The sequence below is a fragment of the Chenopodium album genome, chromosome 7, assembly GCF_948465745.1.
Source record: "Chenopodium album chromosome 7, dcCheAlbu1.1, whole genome shotgun sequence".
NCBI lineage: Eukaryota > Viridiplantae > Streptophyta > Magnoliopsida > Caryophyllales > Amaranthaceae > Chenopodium > Chenopodium album.
The window spans coordinates 71,337,419-71,348,618 of NC_137840.1; positions in this window are offsets into that span (position 1 = coordinate 71,337,419).

An 11,200-nucleotide genomic window follows, 5' to 3' on the forward strand; every position below is an offset into this window, starting at 1 on the left:
GCCCGGTAGCGAAAAGTCTTGAGGCCCTAATGGATACATCTCAGGATCATATAATGTCGTTTGGAACCATATTTGTGTAGGATTTTATAGGTACTACGCAGCGGAAAAACATGAATCATATTCAATCAAGTACCAATCCCGAGAATCACATGCATAACACACAAGACACATAATCATACCTTTGACGCGTGAATTCTACGAAGCTATTCGACAGGCAAATCAGGGAGAGAATAGAGCCCCAAGCGTTGCTCCTCTACTTAGTCCACGAGATTCGAACGAGCCGTCCACCAATAGTAGATTGGTCGAGTGATTGAGGAAAACCGCGATCACCACCTTTATGGACAACCGACCACCGCACGAACCACCACCACCACCACGAGACACCACCGGCGCCTAGGAGGAGGAGAGAGCTGTGAGAGAGAGAGGACTATGAGAGGGGTTGGGTTTCGTGTTTTCTAATTAGGGTTTGATCACACTGATCAGTTAATTGCTTATTTACTGCAAACCTAGGCACCTAGTCTATTTATAATCTCATTATAATTAGACTAGGGCACGAAGCCCAAAACTTCTTCTAATCCACTACATGGCCGGCCACCTAGAGTGATGAGGCCCATGATGGGCCTCGTCCTCTAATGCTCGATCTAGCCCCTTTGTGTGACCTTATAGGATCCGTCCAATTGGACTTTGGGCTATTTTACTAGTCCAAAGATCGTTAGTACCTCTAGCTATGGCAAAACGACGACCCAAAAGTACGAACTTAATTATCTCCATAATTTGATCCATTTATATATCTAGTAATTGCACACGACGAAGACATAACTCCTTCAATCTCCCACTTGTCTGAGACAAGGGTGCAATATTCAAATTCCTTAAGTCAATATATGTGTCGATTTGATAATATGATTGCATCACATGTCGAGATCATATTAATCTACAAATCGTTTCTTGAAATCTGAGTTAGAATTACAAAACCAAATGATTACTGTGTAATGCATTTGAACGCGGCCACGTATTTTCCGAATTCTCCCTCTTCAAGCGGCCATGACACATTTCCTAATTTAATAGGTAGACTCTATCCAATCTTGTGGCAACATGACTCCCACTCAACTTCTGAAATAACCGGAAACACCCTTTATAATCTCCAGTTACGGCTAGACGTTTGAGTGTACCATAGTCACAACATCCATTGAATGAAATCAATGTTCCACTCATGTCAAAGGAATCCACTAATATATACGGAAGCTCTATACTTGAACTTCAAAGTAGGTCAATAGTTCGATCATGCATCATTCATGCATATCCAAGTGATTGACCGAGCATCACTATGCCCCTATAGCCCATGAAACTGCGCTATCCAATCAATCTTACATGCTAGTTCATTTATTGAAATCATTTATGTCCACTTTAATGATCTCGAACTAGGAACTTTAAATAATATATGAATTTTGTTCACCTGTGGGGTTTCAATTCACCAGGTCATCAACCTGATGAGCCCATCAATTCATAATTATTTTGGACATTTTATTTAATTTTCAAAACCATAATTAAATAAGAGAAATAATAATTTCTATTTTAAACATAATTCTGCAAATTGATGCATTTCTCATGTAATATGTTTTCTCAAAACATATACAACTTAAATTACATAACTTGCTTCAATCCTAAGACTTTAATATGATTCTCATATCTTAGTCCATGGAAGGGGTTTAGTGATTTCTCACTCATAATAAAACTTTGCAGAACACGACCTTCCGCTGGTCAATGATCTCATAATTGAGGTGATATCTCATATCCTTTTGTTTGGATTTGTGATGTGACTCTGGCTCCTTTGTTCTTGGGCAAAGGTGACCTGTTAGTCACATGACATTCTAATCCGAACTTCCTCTCTAACTATCTTACTATAGTTTAATACACATATTCTGACATTGAGTATGCAACAGTGCTCTGCTTTGAACTCTTCAAGCTCATTGTCCTTTTCCATTCAGACACAAATATGCATTTAGATCACCATCTAGGATCATCTTGCCTGTTTGGAAAACTTGCATTCGTGTAACCTTTTGACAACTTGCTTAAATTATCATTTAACACAATAGCTAGAAATATCCCTTTTAGTGCTTCTCAAGTACTCAAGGACTTTTCTTGGTAATTCTCTGTATGCTTATTCTGAATTTGCTTGAAACCTGCAACACATGCACAAGTCATATGCAACATCTTGCTTTGTAAATTTCATGGCACATGTAATGGATCCTTTTGCAGAAGCATAAGATACATTATCCATACAACTCAACTCTTTTAGCTTTTGAAGGCACTGAGTCTTACTAAGTGTATTACCATGAAACATGGGAAGATATCCTATCTTAGAGTCTTGCTTCATGAAATTGTCAAGATCCTTATCAACATAAGTCTCTCGATTCATTCCAGTCATTCTTCAAGATTCACTTCATGGATTTTAATTCCCAATGTGTACCAAACATCTTCTAAGTCTATCATATTGAAACAATCTTTCTAACCATTGCTTGACTTATTCAAGCATTGATATATCATTTCATATGAACTGTATGTCAACTACATACTAGACTAAAAGATCAATTGCTCCCACTAAACTTCTTGTCTCTACAAGAATTCTTTCGTTCTACTAAGGAAATCAAACTGTTTGATTGCCTAATCAAAACAAATGTTCCAACTCCTTAATGCTTACTTCAATCCATAAATGAATTTCTGAAGTTTGCAAAACTTTCTAGGAATTTCTGGATTTCAAAACTCTTAGGATGTATCATATACATTCTCACCATCAAGAACATTTCATGAAAGCGATTTTGATATCCATAACTAGAATAATCCGAATAGGCTTACCCAACTAATAGGTTTGACCCTATTTGTAAGACTATTATGGACTAACACATCTTTACAAACATGGAGTCCATACTGGATTTCATGGTTTTAAGCCATTTCCTGAGTTGGAATTTATCCAACGCTTGCTTGTATGCCATGGATTCTAACCATTCCAATAGGAAAATTTTAGAATCCACCTTTTCTCAGAATTTCAACAAACTGTTTGTTTTTATCCCAAGTCACCTACGATAGGTATGAGCGACAATAGAATTATTCTCTTCAACTCTTTGAAGTCTTTCATTCTAGTGGGACGATAGAAGCCTTACTAGTGGAATTAGCTTGCTTCGACACATGGTTTATCAAATTAGCTGATTTCATATGCCTTCGTCTCTGATGTAGTGTTATCCACATCCATTTGTTGCTCGTCTCGAATCTCATCGAGATCTAACTTTACTCCCACTTGGCTTTGTAGGAAGACATTCTTTCTATAAAGACACTATCGCGAGCAACAAACACTTTGTTTCTACGCGATTGTAGGAATAATACCTCTTAGTTTCCATGAGAAAACCCATGAAGAACTACATTTCTGATTTAGGGTGTATTATGTCATCTTAGTAAACATTTTACATTGATTTCATAACCCTTTATCCAATTTAGAAAAGATAACTTTTGGAACATTTCCAAATCATAACTCTTATGACATCTTTTCTACTGCTTTGTTTAAGTTTCCTGTTTAGTATATTCGCAATTGTTGTTGTTCTAATGCAAATCCTCAAAACGATATTTGTAAATCATTAAATTTTGGATCTAACAATGGCAAGCAAAGTTTGATTCCTTCTTCATAAACATACAATTTAATTGTAATGTTTCTGGATTGTGAATTAATTCAACAATTCCCTCTAGATGATCATTCTTTTTGAGTAAATATTTATCACAACAATCATATTGTGGTGTTAAATTGTTCATCTCAAACTGATTTTACATTTCATTTTTGGAATTTTGAACATTTCAATATTTCCAAGCTTTACTTCATTAAGTAATTATCGATATATTTACTTAAATCGTCAGTAAAAGCGATGAAATAGTTAAATTTCTATGCTAATTTTGAACTTATTGGTTCACATACATCATATATATGAGTACCAAAAGGTCATTTTAGCTTCTTTTACCCTTTTTACTAAAAGGCAATTTGGTCATTTTAACTTATCAAGCATGACTTCTAATTCTCAATTGATTCATAATCATATAAGAATGAGAGTCCATCCAAAACTTTGGATGTGCAAATGGTTTATGTGACCCAACTTTACTTTGTTATAAGTAAGTGTACCTTGAATCATCTAAATTTACTTTTGTGATCTACGTATATCAGTGTCATAAAACAAAATTAACTCAGATCTAGCAAAATGAAAACAATTTATTACCTTGGTCATGGATCAACACTTGTCCAAGCCAAGTAAACCAAATTCAGTATTCAAAACAAGAAAACCGAAATATTGTCTCATCAAAACTGGAAATTGTTCTAAAATCATGATAAATAATCAAAATTTAAAACTATGAAGCTATCTCTGGCCACTCAAATACTTCTAGTGCACCTTCAAGCTCCATTTCCATGCTAGCTTCACTTGTTTGCAGTTCCTGCGCAACATCACTATGTTAAGCACTGCAACTTGGTATCACATACCTAAGTGAAAGTTAAAATGTTTATAACATTATACCTGAGGTTGATGCTCCATTCTTCTTGAGGAAGTCATGGTATTTCTGGCAATTTTGCTTCCAATGCCCCTTCTTCTTGCAGTAAAAGCATTCACTTTCACTTGCAGCCTTGGGCTTTGGAGTCGTCTTAGGCTTTTCAGGAGCCTTGGCAACTTGCTTGCCCTTGCTCTTGGCACTAGCCTTTTGCCCCTTCTTCTTGAACCCCTTTCCCTTTTGAATCATAAGAACTTCCTTTTTAGGTTCCTTAGGGATTTGTTCCTCAGCACTAACCAACATTGCATGCAATTGATTCATAGTCTTTGCAGTGGCAGTCATGTTAAAATTCATGATAAACTGGTTGAAACTTTCTGGTAGTGAATGGAGAATGATGTCTGTTGCCAAATCATCACTGTATGGGTGCCCCAGTTTTTCCATACTTTGAATTAGGCCGATCATTTTGAAAACATGATCATGAACTGTGGCTCCCTTCTCCATCCTACAATCCAGAATCTCACGATGGAGCTCATACCTTTCAACTCTAGCTTGTTTCTTAAACAAAGCTTTGAGTTCTTGCATGATTGAGTAGGCATCCTGGTCCTCAAAACGCTTTTGAAGACTAGGCTCCATGGTAGCAATCATTAAGTAAGTGATAGGTATAGCTCTGTCATGAGCTTCCTTGTGCTTCTTGATCTCTGCCGCAATTGGATTTTCTGGCAAAGGTCCTGGTAATGGGGTATCAATGATATCCTCTTTACCCTCAGATTTCAGAACAAGTCTTAGCATTCTTTCCCAAGTGGAAAAGTTCTCCCCTGTCAACCTATCCTTCTCAAGGAATGGTCGAAGGTTGTAAACGTTGTTGTCATTGTGGTTACGGCTACCCATCTATGTCAAAATAAGGCAAAGTTTAATAATTATGTTTAATTTAAAATTAAAGTACCATAAACGCATTCATTTGGTAACTTTAAAACACTTTATTCAATAATTAATTGATCCCAATTGAATTTAAGTGATTCCAAGATCCTTTATTTGTGCAATAATATACCGGACTTTGGCCCTACCATCAACCATTACATTTTCAAGGTGAGTAAACTCTTTACTGATTACAACTCTTGTAACTCTTGGTTGAATAATTAATCATCACATGCTTAATTATTTCCCTTAGCTTCAAGGTTCTAAACTCTTTAGGTAACCTTGTTGAGCACAACCAATTAAAAGTGTAAAATTTGTTTTACCCCCACTCCCCTAAGATATAATATGACACCCAGCTTTGGCATCGCCCATCATAAATATCAAAGGTTTCATCGGGTTTTTAATTGGAAAATCAATCTCAATATTACTGGGACCTAGATTTATTATGTTGTGATTATTTAGTGAACTCTAGCGCATCATCAATCAACATAAATAAAATCTAACATGCATAATCTACTAATGCAATAAAGCATGACATAGTATGGCCCCTTAGTCCTAAGAAAACTAGAAATGAAAAAGCTCCCACTTGAATCATCATGGATCTCCATCCACCTTGCTCCTTTAAGCATTCACTTCATGGGCTTCTTTGGACTAACACTATTTAAATAACTATTCTATTTACTTTAAATAAAAGTTACAAAAATACTTAACGGTACGCAGACCGTATTTAGATTACAAAAATACATCACGATGCGCAGATCGTATTTAAGAATCTATGGGTCATACTAGTCTATATATAGCAACATAATATCATATATTATAAAAGTGTCATATAATAAATCACTCAACATGCTTGTCTAAACTACAACATCTAATGTTCATAATAAAGTCAACGCATTTCCTAAAATATCTCATATTTTAATCATAATTAGATAATATCATATATTATTCATGACCGTTTATTAAATATCATATATTTAATTTAGTCATGAGATAGAATCAAATCATATTTTAATCTAGAAAGATAAATCATATTTAATCTTCCATGATTATCCTAACAAATTTAGGAGATTCTATCCTAAATATTAGCCAATCAAATAATTTTAAAATAAATTATATCCTAATCTAATTATGGGATAATCACATTATTTAAATCAATTATTATCCTTTTGGAATATGCTCAGAATATCCTAATCAATCTTATCCAAAATTAACCACTTTAATTAGGATAATTACCAATTTAACAACTTTAAATATGGATAATATCAAATATAACAACTTTTGAATATTTGATTTTATCCTAAAATAAAAGATTTTATCCAAATAAAACCAACTTTATCTTTTAAAATAAAAGATCATATTTTCAAAGTATTTTATCTTATCCAAAATAAAACCGATTTTATCCCAAAATAATTCATAATTATCTTGAAATAATTTTAAAATAGGATAATTAAATTTTTTTTTTTTTTTTGAAAAATACCGTGACTGCACGGTTGCTGGCCACCGTGGTTGGCTAGCCGGGGCTAGCCTCGGTGGTTGGCTGCTTTGCAGCAGCCACTGCCGCAAGGCAGCAGCAACCAGCAGTAGTGGCAGCCACGGCAGCAACTGCAACGCTTGCACAGCTGCTGCCTCAGCCACCAAGACCGCCGCCCTCCCCTTCCCCTCCCTCTTGGACCGCCACCTGGTCGGCAGCCGCCGTGGCCGGGCCACCCAGCCGCGGTTGCCGACCACCTAAAACCCCCTTTTTTTTGTGTTTTAATTTAATTAAAATAACACTTATTAAAATTAAATTAAATCAGTCCAAAAGATTAAAATTGAATCACATTCAACTTTAAAATTAGGGTTCTTCATAAAATTAATCCCAATTTAATTCTAACTTTTAAAATTAAATTGATGATCATACACAAAACACTTTTATGCATAAATCAATCCGATTAAAATTATGAATCATAAAATAAATCGAATTAAATCAAAATCAAGCATAAAAATCATATTTTAGGGCTAGGATTTTCGAAAAATTCGAAAATTAGGGTGAGGGGGTTCGAAAATTTCGAACATATTAGGGCTAAAATTCGGTCTCTTCATGGCTATTTTGAGCATAATTAAATCACATTTAATCGATTCCAAAAGTTTAATGACATTAAATATAATAATTGAACCATAATTAAATTAATTTCTCCCTCTTAATTGATTATAAAATTAACGTGGACATCAAATAATCGTATCATTATGATCTAGCGCGTTCATGCAAGAGGCTAACTGATACCACTGTAGGAGTTTATAGGTACTATGCAGCGGAAAAACATGAATCATATTCAATCAAGTACCAATCCCGAGAATCACATGCATAACACACAAGACACATAATCATACCTTTGACGCGTGAATTCCACGAAGCTATTCGACAGGCAAATCAGGGAGAGAATAGAGCCCCAAGCGTTGCTCCTCTACTTAGTCCACGAGATTCGAACGAGCCGTCCACCAATACTAGATTGGTCGAGTGATTGAGGAAAACCGCGATCACCACCTTTATGGACAACCGACCACCGCACGAACCACCACCACCACGAGACACCACCGGCGCCTAGGAGGAGGAGAGAGCCGTGAGAGAGAGAGAGGACTATGAGAGGGGTTGGGTTTCGTGTTTGCTAATTAGGTTTTGATCACACTGATCAGTTAATTGCTTACTTACTGCAAACCTAGGCACCTAGTCTATTTATAATCTCATTATAATTAGACTAGGGCACGAAGCCCAAAACTCCTTCTAATCCACTACATGGCCGGCCACCTAGAGTGATGAGGCCCATGATGGGCCTCGTCCTCTAATGCTCGATCTAGCCCCTTTGTGTGACCTTATAGGATCCGTCCAATTGGACTTTGGGCTATTTTACTAATCCAAAGATCGTTAGTACCTCTAGCTATGGCAAAACGACGACCCAAAAGTACGAACTTAATTATCTCCATAATTTGATCCATTTATATATATAGTAATTGCACACGACGAAGACATAACTCCTTCAATTTGACCATTATATGTTGTCATAAATGTCCGTGGTAGGCTTGAGTTCAAGAAATCGGTGCAAGTTGTGAACAGGTAAATTGACCGTTTTAAGGAAAATTAAATGGTTCCACCCACCTAATTGGACTCCCGGAGGGTATTTGGACCATGATAAACATCTCGACAATTTATATTTTCGGACGAAAAAATTCAAAAATTTTCAAAATTGAAGGCTATTATCAACGCTCTTTGAGGAATTTCGGAGGTTATGGGGCCCGATGGCGGAAAGTCTTTATGCCCTAAGTCAATAGAGGGATGAAAAACGGTACCGTTTTTACAACTGCTATGGATTTGACTTCAACACACATAAGTCAATAGAGGGACGAAACACGGTACCGTGTTTTCAACTTCTAGGAATTTGACTAGTTGTGGCATAAGTTAATAGAGGGGAAAAACACGGTATCGTGTTTTAAACTTCTAGGAATTTGACCATTTGTGGCATCAGACAATAGAGGAAAGAAACACGGTACCGTGCTTTAAAACTTGTGGCATAAGTCAATAAAGGGACGAAACACGATATCGTGTTTACAACTGATATGGATTTGACTTCAACACGCATAAGTCAATAGAGGGACAAAACACCGTACCGTATTTATAACTTCTAGGATTTTCACTAGATGTGTCATAAGTCAATAGAGGGACGAAACACGATATCGTGTTTTAAACTTCTAGGAATTCGACTAGTTGTGTCATAAGTCAATAGAGGTAGGAAACACGGTACCGTGTTTTAAATTTTTAGGAATTTGACTAGTTGTGGCATAAGTCTATAGAGGTTGGAAACACGGTATTGTGTTTTAAACTTCTAGGAATTTGACTAGTTGTCCGTGATAGGCTTGAGTTCATGAAATAGGTGCAACTGGTAAACTTCTCGACAATTTTTATTTTCGGGCGAAAAAGGTAAAAAAATTCCAAAATTAAAAGCTATTATCCATGCTTTTTGTAATACCCCGTATTTTTAATGTATTTTATAAATTATTTATTTAATTATAAAATATATTTTGGGTCAAACTATTTTAATTATGGAATTATAAATAAAACAAGTATTTATATTTGGGTCAATAAGTATTCAATCCAAACGTAGCCCATCTTTATTGAACCCAATCATCTTATTTTTTTACTTTTGGGCCACCTACTTCATCATTTAAGTCCATTATTTTTTATGAAGCCCAAACCTACTCTACACTATAAATACTCTACTTGTCCCCAAAATTTTACCACCCAAAAAGGTCAAATGGTCAAGGTAAGCTATTTTCTTTTTATTTTTATTCTTTCTTTCTTCTTTTCCTTTTTCCTTTTCTTATTCTTTCTTTTTATTCTTGCATTTACGTGGGTTTTGGGTGACATAAACCCACCACCTTACCGGCACCGACCCTAGCCGCCGTCAGCCACCTCCGGCCGCCCAGAAGCCGCCGGCGACCAGCCGACCACCACCACCACCACGGGTCACCTCCTTCTTCCCTTTTCTCTCCTCTTTTCATTCTAACTATTTTGATGATTTTATTTATGGGTTTTGGTTTTAATTATTCAAAGTATGTTTGATTAGTATTATAATTATGTTTTGATGATTAAAGATTATAAATTTTAAATAATAAAGTGTTTTATTTTCAGATTTCATAAAATTATAAGTTAGGGTTTTAATTATTAAAGTGTTGATTTTTAGGGTTTTTATGAATAATTGATTTAGGGCTTTTATAGTAATGATGTTTTGAAATTTTGGTGATTATAACTACTTATTAGTTTAACTTAATTCCAGACTTATTTTGAACATGCATATTCATGTTTTAATAATTAGATTTTCGTTCGTTAATATTAATCTCGTTTTAATCCCGGTCAGATTCTAAACTCCTCCGATTTTGATAAAAAAGTAGTGTTTTTCGAGTGTAAACAACGTTTTAAGAAAGACTCATTACCTTTGGTAATGAGCACCATCCTCTCGTGGCCAAATTCAGCCTCTAAATACGATTTTCGAGCAGTTTTTGATTTTTAACGAAGTTTTTTTTATGCTTTAAATTTTATCTTTGAGTTTAAAAGGGGTAAGAGATAATTTAATGTTTCTATGGATAATTTAAGTATAAAGATGTATTTTGATGAAGTTTTAAAGGATTTTTTATTAGTTTAAAATGTTGGAATTTTATTTAAAGTAGTATAATTGTGATTTTAATAAAAGGGTGTGATTATCCATTAAAAAGGAGTTTAATTAGGGGTTTTTAAATAATTTTCAGGTTATTATAAGTTATTTAAAGTGAGTTTAAGTTGCTGGAAATTGTGTATACAAGGGTAATTAATATAGTATTATTGTCCCTTTATGTAGGAGACTTGGTTCGGGAATTGTTGTAGTGTAATCGGCTACTTTAAGGGCTTATTTGAGGTACGTTCGCGTACTTAGCATATTTTGATGATGTAGAATCATGCTAGGCTTGATTTCAATTAATTACAAGTAGTATCATGCTAAGGTTTATGTATGGAATTGTGAATTTATGATGTTTGTGGTTGAATTGGGAAGCATGAATTATTTGTGACAGTTATAGATTGGAAGATTATATTTTTGGCATGTTGTGTTTGAACCACATTTTTATTTATGGCATGTTAGAAGGCATGATTAATTAAACTACATGTTTAATTATGTTTGGAATATTGAAAAGGAATTTTATTATGGTTCAAATAATTTTTATTGATGCTTTAAGCATGAGGAAGGAACTATATAAGTGT